The sequence below is a fragment of the Lithobates pipiens genome, unplaced genomic scaffold, assembly GCF_037356315.1.
Source record: "Lithobates pipiens isolate NorthernLeopardFrog02 unplaced genomic scaffold, aLitPip1_a1.2 Scaffold_3, whole genome shotgun sequence".
NCBI lineage: Eukaryota > Metazoa > Chordata > Amphibia > Anura > Ranidae > Lithobates > Lithobates pipiens.
In genome coordinates, this window is record NW_027507790.1 from 14,850,793 (window position 1) to 14,865,471 (window position 14,679).

The window sequence follows — 14,679 nt, forward strand, 5'->3', positions numbered from 1 at the left end:
GTTCTGGTCACCAGACCTCAGAAGGGCTGTGCTGGAACTGGAGAGAGTTCAGAGAAGGGCAACAAAATTAATAACAGGGCAGGAGGAACAACTACAAGTGCTAAATTAATTCTCCCTGCAGAAGAGACGGATGAGAGGAGATATGATAGCGATATACAAATATCTCAATGGTGATCTCAGCATAGGAAGAAAACGATTCAGTCTCAGGGAGTGTTAAGCCCCTTACTCCGCTAGCTCAGTGGGGGATTTCTCTGTTGATCCCCACTAAGTAGGTGGATGACAGGTCTGTCTCTGCTCTGCTCACTGTGCAGGGACGAACCTGTCAGAGCACCGCTGTTCTCTATGGTAAATATATCGCTATCCGTCTTGTTTTGAGCAGATCTTGTCTGATCGGATGTCAGCAGACACATCTCCACTGACATCTGCTTGTCCATAAAGTCAATAGGTAGCCCGCTTGGATCTGCCTGAAAAACGGGCAGGCAGATCTGAGCGGGCCGATCATGTGAAAGGGGCCTAAGAGGATACAGGGCCACACAATGAGATTGGAAGAGAAGCATGGGTTGTTTTTTTATTTTTTTATTCATACTTAACTAGGTGGATGCAGCATCGGTTTGGTCGTGATGACACCGAGCCTGGACCAACTACTGTGACATCAGCAGAGAGCGGACTTCAACCTGCTCTCTGCTGAAAACGGGTCACAGGAGTGCAAAACTAACTGCACTCCTGTACTTCTCCCTTAAGCAGCGTAGAAGGATTTTCATTGTCAGGGTGATAAGGATGTGAAACTCTCTTCCACCATCGGTGGTGTCAGCAGGAAGTATTGATAGCTTCAAAGGACCCTTGGACGCACATCTTATCGAACACAAAATCATACCTCCCAACTTTTTATGAGGGACACCTATCTGCAAAGTATGCAGGCACAGGACACACCCCTGCCACGCCCCTTAAAGGAGAATTGTACAAAAAAGAAAAAACAAGATTGATTAAATCCACAAGTACTTTTTTACCACTACTATTCCTTTATACAAAACTGATGGTCCACAAATGTATTCATCGGATTGTTCATCATAGTTTTTTATGAAGTTTATTTTAACAAGAGACTGGAATATTGTCACTTGCTATTCACAGGGTGTTTTCACTAGTTGTTGATACATTGTATTGTTGATACATTTAATAGGAGTTACTATTCATCATTTTTTATTTATTTTGTTTATATACATTGTTGCTTTTTTCTGCAACATATATGCACACAATTATTTATTGAGGTCTGTTGGAGTAATATCCATCATTTATGTGTATGTAGCACATGATTTATCAGCACGTTTAGCTTAGGCTTGTTTAAAGCAATCACAGTACTTCTAGAGTTTTTGGATATATTATCACTATTTAGCGCCATTATTTCCATTTCACTATTTTTTGATTTAGGAATGGTGTTTATATACTATTCCTTTATACTAGCTTTTGGGATTTACAAATGGAGCAATTTAGAATTCAGATGAAAGGTTTAGCACTGGGAAACATTTTTTCATAGATAAAAAGAAAATGAATACAGGTAGCATACCTAAAGCTGCCCATACATTATATATATTTTCTTATTTCATTTCCTTTAGATTTACCATCAACAATGCATGTTCTCCCTGTGCCTGCATGGGTTTCCTCCGGATACTCCGGTTTCCTCCCACACTCCAAAGACATGCTGGTAGGTTAATTGGATCCTGTCTAAATTGTCCATAGTATATATGAATGTGAGTTAGGGACCCTAGATTGTAAGCTCCTTGAGGGCAGGGACTGATGTGAATATACAATGTATATGTAAAAGCGCTGCGTAAATTGACGGCGCTATACAAGAACCTGAAATAAATAAATAAATAAACAATGTAGGAGGGCCTGCCCGATTGCATACAAATTGAAAGTATTTAGATCTGACCTCAGATTATATGGGTTTGGTAAATATAAAGGAAAATTGTACAAAAAAAGAAATTGCATCATGTATGGCCAGCTAAAGAATTGGTAAGCTGCAATATAATAAATGTTTGCTTTTGGGTTTATGAGGGCTCCAATGACACTATAAATAACCTGTATTACAGAGCAATGGAGAAATCTGAGCAATGAATACAGTTGTCATATGGATGGAACTGTAGTAAATGTTTCGCCATTTTGTCAAAGACCAAGGCATAGGACAGATGTTGATAGTTCCATAAATGGAGACAATACTGGTGTAGTGTCACAGTTTGATGCCTATCACAGGATGGTGCGGAAGTGACGTTGTTGCGTACTGCGCATGCGCGATGCGCTCCAAACGCTCGCGCCGTGCGTTCCAACATAGTTTCGGCAATACAGTTCAGCGAAACCATCACATAATGTTACGGAAGTGATGTTACACACAACACAAACACGGGCCACGTTGTTGCGTACTGCGCATGCGCGATGCGTTCCAAACACTTGCGCCGTGCGTTCCAACATAGTTTCGGCAATACAGTTCAGCGAAACCATCACATAATGTTACGGAAGTGAAGTTACACACAACACAAACACTGGGCCGTTCGTTACAACACTAATACTTCCCTTGTTACCTAGTAGGTTTTGCATTGCTGGGACTTGTAGTGCCTATCCTGAGCTACATGCTTCAATGTTCAGTGTCCTCATCCCTATCCCCATGCTTCAATGTTCAGTGTCCATCCTTATCCCCGTGCTTCAATGTTCAGTGTCCTCATCCTTATCCCCGAGCTTCAATGTTCAGTGTCCATCCTTATCCCCGTGCTTCAATGTTCAGTGTCCTCATCCCTATCCGCGAGCTTCAATGTTCAGTGTCCTCATCCTTATCCCTGTGCTTCAATGTTCAGTGTCCTCATCCCTATCCCCATGCTTCAATGTTCAGTGTCCTCATCCCTATCCGCGAGCTTCAATGTTCAGTGTCCTCATCCTTATCCCTGTGCTTCAATGTTCAGTGTCCTCATCCCTATCCCCATGCTTCAATGTTCAGTGTCCTCATCCCGATCCGCAAGCTTCAATGTTCAGTGTCCTCATCCTTATCCCTGTGCTTCAATGTTCAGTGTCCTCATCCCTATCCGCAAGCTTTAAATGTTCAGTGTCCTCATCCTTATCCCTGTGCTTCAATGTTCAGTGTCCTCATCCTTATACCTGAGCTTCAATGTTCAGTGTCCTCATCCCTATCCCCCTGCTTCAATGTTCAGTGTCCTCATCCCTATCCGCGAGCTTCAATGTTCAGTGTCCTCATCCTTATCCCCCTGCTTCAATGTTCAGGGTCCTCATCCTTATCCCCGAGCTTCAATGTTCAGTGTCCTCATCCCTATCCCCCTGCTTCAATGTTCAGTGTCCTCATCCCTATCCGCGAGCTTCAATGTTCAGTGTCCTCATCCCTATCCGCGAGCTTCAATGTTCAGTGTCCTCATCCTTATCCCCGAGCTTCAATGTTCAGTGTCCTCATCCCTATCCCCCTGCTTCAATGTTCAGTGTCCTCATCCCTATCCGCGAGCTTCAATGTTCAGTGTCCTCATCCTTATCCCCCTGCTTCGATGAGGACACTGAACATCGAAGCATGGGGATAAGGATGAGGACACTGAACATTGAAGCTTGCGGATAGGGATGAGGACACTGAACATTGAAGCACAGGGATAAGGATGGACACTGAACATTGAAGCTCGGGGATAGGGATGAGGACACTGAACATTGAAGCAGGGGGATAGGGATGAGGACACTGAACATTGAAGCTCGGGGATAAGGATGAGGACACTGAACATTGAAGCAGGGGGATAGGGATGAGGACACTGAACATTGAAGCTCGGGGATAAGGATGAGGACACTGAACATTGAAGCTCGGGGATAGGGATGAGGACACTGAACATTGAAGCACAGGGATAAGGATGAGGACACTGAACATTGAAGCTCGCGGATAGGGATGAGGACACTGAACATTGAAGCATGGGGATAAGGATGAGGACCCTGAACATTGAAGCAGGGGGATAAGGATGAGGACACTGAACATTGAAGCTCGCGGATAGGGATGAGGACACTGAACATTGAAGCAGGGGGATAGGGATGAGGACACTGAACATTGAAGCTCGGGGATAAGGATGAGGACACTGAACATTGAAGCTCGCGGATAGGGATGAGGACACTGAACATTGAAGCAGGGGGATAGGGATGAGGACACTGAACATTGAAGCTCAGGGATAAGGATGAGGACACTGAACATTGAAGCACAGGGATAAGGATGAGGACACTGAACATTTAAAGCTTGCGGATAGGGATGAGGACACTGAACATTGAAGCACAGGGATAAGGATGAGGACACTGAACATTGAAGCTCGCGGATAGGGATGAGGACACTGAACATTGAAGCATGGGGATAGGGATGAGGACACTGAACATTGAAGCACGGGGATAAGGATGGACACTGAACATTGAAGCATGGGGATAGGGATGAGGACACTGAACATTGAAGCTCGCGGATAGGGATGAGGACACTGAACATTGAAGCACGGGGATAAGGATGGACACTGAACATTGAAGCTCGGGGATAAGGATGAGGACACTGAACATTGAAGCACGGGGATAAGGATGGACACTGAACATTGAAGCATGGGGATAGGGATGAGGACACTGAACATTGAAGCATGTAGCTCAGGATAGGCACTACAAGTCCCAGCAATGCAAAACCTACTAGGTAACAAGGGAAGTATTAGTGTTGTAACGAACGGCCCAGTGTTTGTGTTGTGTGTAACTTCACTTCCGTAACATTATGTGATGGTTTCGCTGAACTGTATTGCCGAAACTATGTTGGAACGCACGGCGCAAGTGTTTGGAACGCATCGCGCATGCGCAGTACGCAACAACGTGGCCCGTGTTTGTGTTGTGTGTAACATCACTTCCGTAACATTATGTGATGGTTTCGCTGAACTGTATTGCCGAAACTATGTTGGAACGCACGGCGCGAGCGTTTGGAGCGCATCGCGCATGCGCAGTACGCAACAACGTCACTTCCGCACCATCCTGTGATAGGCATCAAACTGTGACACTACACTGGCACACATTTCCAGCTTGCTGTAAACTAGTACTTGATCGTCTGCCCAAGCTTCTTTCGTGCCTTCCTGTTGTCACAATAACGTATTCCTGCTCTCCCTCCTCCACCTTTGCTCCGATTGGTGAGAGCTGTAGTAAGGCGGGGCTATGCTACTATCATCCTGTCTGCTCTTCATCCTCCCCCTTTGCTGCGATTGGTGAGAGCTGCAGTAAGGCGGAGCTATGCTGCTATCATCCTGTCTGCTCTTCCTCCTCCCCCTTTGTTACGATTGGTGAGAGGTGTAGTAAGGCGGAGCTATGCTCCTGTCATCCTGTCGGCTTTTCTTCCTCCCCATTTGCTCCGATTGGTGAAACACGCTGCGAGGCGGAGCTATACTACTGTCATCTTCCTGAGCAGTAACAGCAAATGTTCGCTGAATTGAGAAGAAGATAACAGCAACAGTGGCATGGCCAGGTACGATGTCATCATCTGTATGGATGGGGGAGGGGTGTGTTTATTTACTGGAGAATAATAAACAAGCATTATTTAGTGCTGATAAGACAGGCCACATCACCTAGAATATGACTTTTCCCTAGAAGGAGAAAGGTACACTGATGTGACTCACCAGGGAAGGCTTGATGCTTCATGCCAGCTTTGTGTTAGGTTATGCAGGGTAATATGCAAGTTTTATACTGGCAAATCACCTTATAAATGGAAACCGGTAGCTGTAATCCCATTGTACTCTGAGATGAACATTTACATCTATGACAAAAACAATGGCAGTTCTGTATCATCTGTGCAAGCCATACAAATCCCACAGTGATCATATTGTTAATGATAAATACTGTATACAAAGTAAGCTACTTATTACAAACTGGGTGCAGTATGCATACATCAGCTGTCTATCTAAACCCAAAGACAAGGAATTAATACTTCAGATTACCAGTGCCCCTATGTCCTGTATCAGTGATGGCAAACCTTGGCACCCCCAATGTTTTGGCACTACATTTCCCATGATGCTCCTGCACTCTGCAGTGTATTGGAGCATCATGGGAAATGTAGTTCCAAAACATCTGTTGCCAAGGGTTACCGTAACTGTTCTATATGGTCCCATATAGTCCACATTTGGTGGCTTTATTCGTTTTAGATTTTTAACACTTTATCTTTCTGTTAACCTTGTGACCCTGCTGTCCTAGGGTGACAAACGTACTAAGAGTGTTGTCAACCTTGGACAGGGAGTGTGTTAGGACTACATAATGCTTTGTTAGGACTAAACAACACCTCCCTCTCTTCTCCATAACAGGGAATGCGTTTTGTAGTCCACAGAGATAGCAGGGAACAATGCTAACCGATAACAGTCCAGAGGCAGAGCGTACATGAAGATATCGGCTCATACGATTCTTTCAATGGCACATTTAACAGACCAAAAACTAGCAAATAAGAGAAATGTATTAATTAAAGCAGAGTTTCAATTAACCACTTGAGGTCCGGGCCATAGCCAAATGACGGCTACAGCCTGGACCTCAATTTCCAGGAGGCCATCATAGGATAGCCTCCCCTGTGCATGCTCCCTGTGCGGGCCCTGCGCAAGTGCCACCTATCAATGCTCACCAGTGGTGCCAATCAGTGCCACCTATCAGTGTAAGCAATCAGTGCCCATTATTGCTACCCATCAGTGCCCATCACTGCCGCCTCATCAGCATCCATCAATGAAGGAGAAAAATTACCTGTTTGCAAAATTTTATGACAAAAAAAAAAAAAAAAATTTTTGTTTTTTTTAGATTCGGTCTTTTTGAATTTTTTTAACAAAAAATAAAAACCGCAGAGGTGATGAAATACCACCAAGAAAGCTCTATTTGTGGGGAAAAAATGATAAATTTCATTTGGGTACAGTGTTGTATGACCGCGCAATTGTCATTCAAAGTCCATCAGCGCTGAAAGCTTAAAATTGGTCTGGACAGGAGTAGGGTTTAAGTGCCCAGTAAGCAAGTGGTTAAAAATACAAATACTGCAGCTGCTGATATTTAATAATCAGACACTTACCTGTCCCAGGGTCCAACGATGTGGGGGAACAAAGCCTTGCTCGTCTCCCCCTCATCTCTGCAGCGCTGGCATTGTCACTGTGGGCACCCGGCTGTGGCTTCACAGTCTGGCACACACTGCGCATGCACGATATGACTAGCCGGGCAATCATCTGGGACCTGTGACGTGTCCCAGATGATTTCCGAGAGGGGGGGGGGGGTAGAGGTGAACTAGCTTCCAACGCTGCGGTGCAACGGGAAGGAGTGGGAGCTGGAACTCTCTAAAAAGAGGGTCCCCCCCTCAAAAAAAAAAATGACAGACCAAATGTAGCATGTCTAGGGGTCACGTTCCCTTAAAGCGGAAGTTCCATTTTTGGGTGGAACTCCGCTTTAAGTTCACATACACTTAAGCCCCCATTCACACCCTTGCATCTTGTAATGTGATTTGACAGTTTCAAAACGCATAAGTCGCACCCCATTGCCGGCAACGGAACCGTTCACGTAGTAGCGATTATTAAGAAGGTTGCTGCACTACTTTTTACCGATTTCTTTGCGACTTGCGCTGACTTATGTTAAAGGAAGTCGCAAGCCGCAATAAAATCGGCAGTGCAAATGTTTGAAATCGCATTGGAGTGGGACGATTTCAAAGCTGCACCGGTGTGACCGGGGGCTTAATGCTTGTTTGTTTTATTTGTAGGAACAAAACGACACACAATGATGCCATTTTAGGTTTAATGAAAAGTACACATGGAGAATTCCATATTTTTTGCAAAGTATGGAAGACAGGATCTTGGTTCTATTTAACTACATCCAAATTTTTCGTTACATGATGACATATATAAACATTAAAGTGTAGTTTTCATGCAGTAACGTAAGTGAGTGAGGGTATGTATGCACTTGAGGCAGTGCTTCTGTGTTTTTGGTCTGATCTCAAGTGACCACTTAGCCTATAATAGAAAAGACATTGCTGGAAAGAAGGCAGCAGCAGGCCGGGCCGGCATGACCTTTGTCACACATAATTCCTGCTGCTCAGTAGGGGGGGGGGGGGTCGGGATTTTGGAAACCTTGGCTGGGAGTGCACAGCCTAGAGGTGAATGATTCCTGTCTGGCTTCAGTAAACAAACTGACCTTACCCTACTTGTTTTTTTACATTTACATTGCGCACAACTTGTACCGCCAGCATCTTGCCCAACCTTTCAATTGAAACTGGCCAACTAAACCAAGACAAAAACAAACACTTCATAGATCGTGTTACTTTTGGCATCAGTATTGAAAATGTGACATTGTATGAAATTATAATGTTGGCAAGTTGTATACTTACTAGAGAAAAGAAAAGCAAATGACAGCTCAACTCCAGGCAAATTTAAAGTGTAACTTTAGCCAGAAAATGAAGTCTGGCTAGATCACATCAGGCAGGCCCCTTTTGCAGGTATAGCTATGTAAAACATTACAAATAAATTCCTGTACTGTTTATAATCCAGATTACACTGTCTCACCCTGCTCTGCACATGCTCAGTTGCTCTCAATTTTTAAGCACTGCCAAGTTTGTAAAGGCCGATCTCCTGCCAGCCTTATAGCAGAATTAATTTATTATTATTTATAGCCAATGAAGCTGCTTCTGTTTGATCTGCAACTGCCATGGTGCAGTGATCAGTTTGATAGTTTGACAGGTTGGTTGAGGACACACGCAAATAATAACAGTTAGCAATCCCAGGAATGAAATTCCAGGAATGGAACTGTGTTTTGAAACTATTAAATCGATGGATTTAGTTCCAATTCATGATTTACTGCTGTTCAGGGGCTTCAGCAAAATGACAGCATCCAGCAAGAAGAAACAAGAGCAACGCTGGAGGCAATTTGCAGAACACACTAAGTTTGGGAACATAATTATTAATGTGGAATGTATGTTCCTTGATTAAAAAAAAAATAATTTTTTTAGCAAGATGTTACGGTTAAAGTAAATTATTTTTTTTTTAAATATTGGATTAGAGTGGTTGAACAACTGTCAGTTTTTTTTTTTTTTGCTGTCTGTGCCACATAAGGTAGATTTATCCTTTTTATTTGTACTGGTGATCACAGAGAATGAAACTAAAAGAAAACCCCAAATTTTGAGTTGTCACCGGAACAGGATTAAAGTGGAAATCTTCCAGTGGGGACTCTAGTCCTGGTGACTACCAGGGTCCCCCCCCCCCATTTTGAAGGAATTTCCTCCCACTTCCTGCTGTGGCTATAGGACAGGAAGTGAAGGAAAATCTAACTAATGGGAAAGAGATGACAAAAAAAACTGACAGAAGTTATTACCCTCCTTTAGGCTCTCTTTAACCACTTTAAGACTGGGAATTTTTTTCAGACTGTATGTTTACAAGTTAACCACTTTCAGACTGGACCATTTTACTGGCTTAAGACCAGACCACTTTTTGCGATTCGGCACAGCGTCGCTTTAACTGACAATTGCACGTGCGACGTGGCTCCCAAACAAAATTGACGTCCTTTTTTTCGGCTCAGTTTACATCGGCATCTCCCCGTGAGACGACCGCAGGGGTTCCGACTGGCACGCGCGCACGTGATGGCAGGGAGGAAAATACAAATGGATGACATTTTTTTTTACATCGTGAAAGATAATGTTACAGTAGAGTAAATTGATATCCAACATGTGATGCTTCAAAATTGCGCCCGCTCATGGAATGGCGACAAACTTATCCTTAAAAATCTCCATTGGCGACATTTAAAAAATTCTACCGGTTGAATATTTTGCACTATAGAGGAGGTCTAGGGCTAGAATTATTGCTCTCGCTCTACCGATCTTGAGGATACCTCACGTGTAGTTTGAACATATGTGGGTGTTACTCACGTATGCGTTCACTTCTGCATGCAAGCTTTGCGGGACAGGGCGTGTTTAAAACAAATTTTTTTTTCTTATTTATTTTACCTTTTATTTTTTATTTTTACACGGTGTTAAAAAAAAAAAGTGTCACTTTTATTCCTATTACAAGCAATGTAAACATCCCTTGTAATAGAAAAAAAGCATGACAGGACCTCTTAAATATGAGATCTGGGGTCAAAAAGACCTCAGATCTCATATTTGGACTTAAATGCAAAAAAAAAAAAAAAATTTTCAATTTGAAAAAATTGACAACAAAAAATGTGCCTTTACGAAGTATGGCCGGAAGTGATGTTTTGACGTCGCTTCCGCCCTGTCATGGTATGGAGACAGCTGGGGGCCATCTTCCCCTCACTAGTCTCCATACCTGACAGGAGAACAGACACGATTGCCTCTGCCGACGGCTCCGGTAAGCGGCGGAGGGCACCAGATCGCGGCAGGGGGGCCCTCTCCCGCCACCGATAAAAGTGATATCGCAGAAAATCTGACACAGAGACCACTTTTATCTTGTGGCCGAACACAGTGATACCGAGGTTATGGCATCTAGCTGCTGCTATAACAACGATATCTGTCCCCAAAGTAGGGATGTACATCAGCGTGTGGCAGTCGGGAAGGGGTTAAACATGCAATTGGGTGGTTGAGCTGCATTTTTGCCATCTGCCGCCAACTGCCACCCTTAAAGCAGTTGTAAACCTTCACATATACCCAGTGAAGTGACTGGCCTCAGGTGATACACAGAGAATAAACAAATCCTCCTACATAAGTTATACCTGTTTATCTGCAGCTCTGTCTTCTCTACAGCCATTGAAAGTGAAATGTATTTTCTCAATGTTCAGAAAAAGGGGGAGGAGAGCTGAAATTACACTCTACAGAGCTCACGAGAAGAGCTCTGACAGCTAATTGGAGGAAAGGGACATAACCACCTCCACACAGCACACAGGAACAGAACTGAGGCTGTCAATCAGATGGAGCTCCCTCCCCTATAATCATTCTCTTGATGTCAGGAAAACTTGTCAGAAGTGATTCATTCTGATTGTAGAGGAACGAAGCAGCAGACAAAATTGACACTTAGGGGTTGATTTACTAAAACTAAAGAGTGCAAAATCTGGTGTAGCTGTGCATGTTTGCCAATCAGCTTCTGACTTCAGCTTGTTCAGTTAAGCTTTGACAATAAAACTTGGAAGCGGATTGGTTTCTGTGCAGAGCTGCACCTGATTTTGCACTCTCTAGTTTTAGTAAATCAGGGTTTTAGTGCTCTTAATTGAGACCAATACACACTATAGGGATACGCTTTGTTCATATTTTATGTCTGAGGTTTACACCCACTTTAACCACTTGCTGAACACGCTATAACTAAATGTCGCCATTCCTTTCCTCATGCACTGTCACAGCATGAGGAGTGGAGAGCCGGTAACTGGCAAGTGTGACAGGGAACATCAACAATGATAATCAGTGCCCTGACTATCAGTGCAAACCCAACCGTGCCAATCAGTGCCCACCAATGCTGCCTATCAGTGTTGCCTATTAGTGCCCATCAACGTTGTCTATCAGTGCTGCCTATTAGTGCCCATCAGTGTTGTCTATCAGTGTTGCCTATTAGTGCCCATCAGCGTTGTCTATCAATGCTGCCTATTAGTGCCCATCAGCGTTGTCTATCAGTGCTGCCTATTAGTGCCCATCAGCGTTGTCTATCAGTGCTGCCTATTAGTGCCCATCAGCGTTGTCTATCAGTGCTGCCTATTAGTGCCCATCAGCGTTGTCTATCAGTGCTGCCTATTAGTGCCCTTTAGCGTTGTCTATCAGTGCTGCCTATTAGTGAATTAGAAAAATAATTTATTTGCAAAATTTTATAACGGAAAAACATTTTTTTTTCTCCACAATTTTTGGTCTTTTTTATTTGTTTACCAAAAAATAAAAAACCCAGCAGAGATTAAATACCACCAAAAGAAAGCTCTATTTGTGTGAAAAAAATAACAATAATGTCATATAAGTACAGTGTTGCATGACTGCGCAATTGTCATTCAAATTGCAGCAGTGCTGAAAGCTAAAAATTGGCCTGGGCAGGAAGGGGGCGAAAGGGGCCAGTAGGCAAGTGGTTAAGCTGTAATAGGCAGCAGGCAGGGATGTTTACATGCTGCAGTTCACCCGACATGTAGCGATCAGTAGGCAGCAAGCCTGCCAAATGCTACACAGTCAAGCAAATGGGGAAGTGCAGCAAACACGGTTGTAGTGCTTTTGTGAGCAAAAAATTAGGTTAAAACAGGCGGTGAGGAAACGTCACATTTCTTCCTCACCGTTTGTCAGAAGCCTTTGAAGCGCGATTCGAAAACAGATTGGGCTTCAGAGGTAAGAGAGATTTAGATGCATGACTAAAACTACCCCTACTCTATCCAAAAAGAAAGCAAAGAAATGTTTTGGCTTTAGTCGTAATTTAAATACACAGATATAAAAACGGGTAAACTAAATATTCAATCCTTTTTTTTGTAAGTGGGCAAACTTACAAAATCTACATGGGATAAAATAATTATTTTCCCCACTGTATAAAGGGAGCTGTTTTAACATCCAAGGGAAATATATAATACCAACATGTCAGAAAAAAAAAATTCAAAAGCAAAATCACTGAGTCGGAAAAAGGATCACCCCCCTTATGTCAGTATTTTGTTGAACCACCTTTTGCTTTAATTACAGCCCCTGTTGGGATATGTCTCTACTAACTTTGCACATCTAGACTTTGCAATATTTGCCCACTCTTCTTTGCAGAACTGCTCAAGTTCAGTTAAATTAGATGGTGACCGTTTGTGGACTGAAGTCATTCCACAGATTTTCAATGGGGTTTAAGTCTGGGCTCTGAATAGGTCATGCAAGGACATTCACCTTTTTCGCCTTCAACCACTGTGTGGTCATTTTTGCTGTGTGCTTTGGGTCATTGTCATAACTTTCTGGATGAAAAGAATTTGATGATATTTTGCCCCATCCATTTTTCACCCTATCAGGACAAGTGCTCCAGTCTCTGCTGCAGAGAAACACCCCCATAACAGGATATTACCTCCTCCATGCTTTATTGTAGGAATGGTGTTATTTGGATAGTGAGCTGTATTGGATTTCTGCCAGATATATCATTTGGTGTGGAGGCCAAATATTACAGTCTCATCTGATCACCTTGAAGATTCTGAGGTCACGTATAAAAAGGTGTTATGGTCAGATGCGAGTAAAATTAGATATGATTCGGGAATGGGTTCATGGGTTCAATGGGTTCATGAGCATGGTCTCCTTCCAAGGCACACCAGCAGCCATGCATTCAGCTCAGCTTACTGATGTGAAAGACCCCTTATAAATGCCTGCTGTGTAAGCTTACATTAGAAGGTTGTCTGGCTGCCAAGATTCTGGTGCAATAAAAGAATATAAAAATAGAGAAAGCAAATATTGAAGTGCTCGTGAACTTTGAAAACTAATTTCTCCATAGCTATATAGGTGAATGACCTCTTTTTTTTTTTTTGTCCACGGTTTGGTCAGAATATGAAAATGCTAATTTCCTGGCTGGCATACTGAACCTCTCAACATTTCTAGTCACTGATGCAGAATTAACACACAGGTAAGGATTTCTAAATTCTAAATTTTTTCCATAATTTCTAATCTGAATAATTGTTTTGAGCCAGTGTCTGTGAGTGAAGTAAAGTAAGTCGAAACCAGTGGTTCATCATAACAGCCAGGTCATTAACATTTTCAAAAGGGGGCCAGCAATGGCTATCACCCTTATTTTACTCATGACAGGTTTACTTTAACCGCTTAAGGACCGCCTCACGCCGATATACGTTGGCAGAATGGCACGGCTGGGCACAATCACGTACCTGTACGTGGCTCTTTAAGTGTCCAGCCGTGGGTCGCTAAACTGAGGAAAACATTTTTTATTTAGATATTTTTTGGGGATATTTATTATAGCAAAAAGTAAAAAATATTGCATTTTTTTCAAAATTGTTGCTCTATTTTTTTTATAGCACAAAAAAATAAAAAACGCAGAAGTGATCAAATACCACCAAAAGAAAGCTCTATTTGTGGGAAAAAAAGGATGCCAATTTCGTTTGGGAGCCACGTCGCAGGACCGCGCAATTGTCAGTTAAAACGACGCAGTGCTGAATCGCAAAAAGGGGCCTGGTCCTTTGGCTGCAATTTGGTCCGGGGCTTAAGTGGTTAAATAACATAAGCTTGGGTAACCATTGACTGGTAGATGTCCCAACTGAATCAGCAGTGGCAGTGACCACCATTAACCACCTCAACCCCAGAAGATTTTACCCCCTTTCTGACCAGAGCACTTTTTAAAATTCGGCACTGCGTCGCTTTAACTGACAATTGCGCGGCCGTTTGATGCTGTACCCAAAGAAAATTTGTGTCCTTTTCCCCCCCACAAATAGAGCTTTCTTTTGGTGGTATTTGATCACCCCTGCATTTTGTTTTTTTTTGCGCTATAAACAAAAAAAAAAAAGCGTACATTTAAAAAAAATACAATATTTTTTACATGTTGCTATAGTAAATATCTCCAAAATGTATTTCTTTAAAAAACATTTCTTCATCAGTTTAGGCCAATATATAGTCTTCTACATATTTTTTTTATTATTATTTTTTTACTAGTAATGGCAGTAATCTGCGATTTTGTGAACTGCGACATTGCGGCGGACAGATCGGAGACTTTTGACACTTTTGTGGGACCATTGGCATTTATACAGCGATCAGTGCTCTAAAAATGCACTGATTAGTGT

General features: G+C 42.8%; 1 protein-coding gene across 3 annotated transcripts in view; it reads left to right on the forward strand.

The window, feature by feature from the left end:
• Positions 1 to 5,347: 5,347 nt before the first annotated feature.
• The window catches only part of ACACB (acetyl-CoA carboxylase beta), a 165,551-nt gene continuing 156,219 nt past the window's right edge, over positions 5,348 to 14,679 (forward strand). For 2 of the 3 annotated variants that reach the window (XM_077461310.1, XM_077461312.1), the window contains exon 1: positions 5,348 to 5,497. The gene's annotated coding sequence lies outside the window, so the exon portion shown is untranslated. Of the gene's footprint in view, positions 5,498 to 13,438; positions 13,518 to 14,679 lie in introns of all 3 variants that reach the window. The other variant, XM_077461311.1, reaches the window with a different exon arrangement.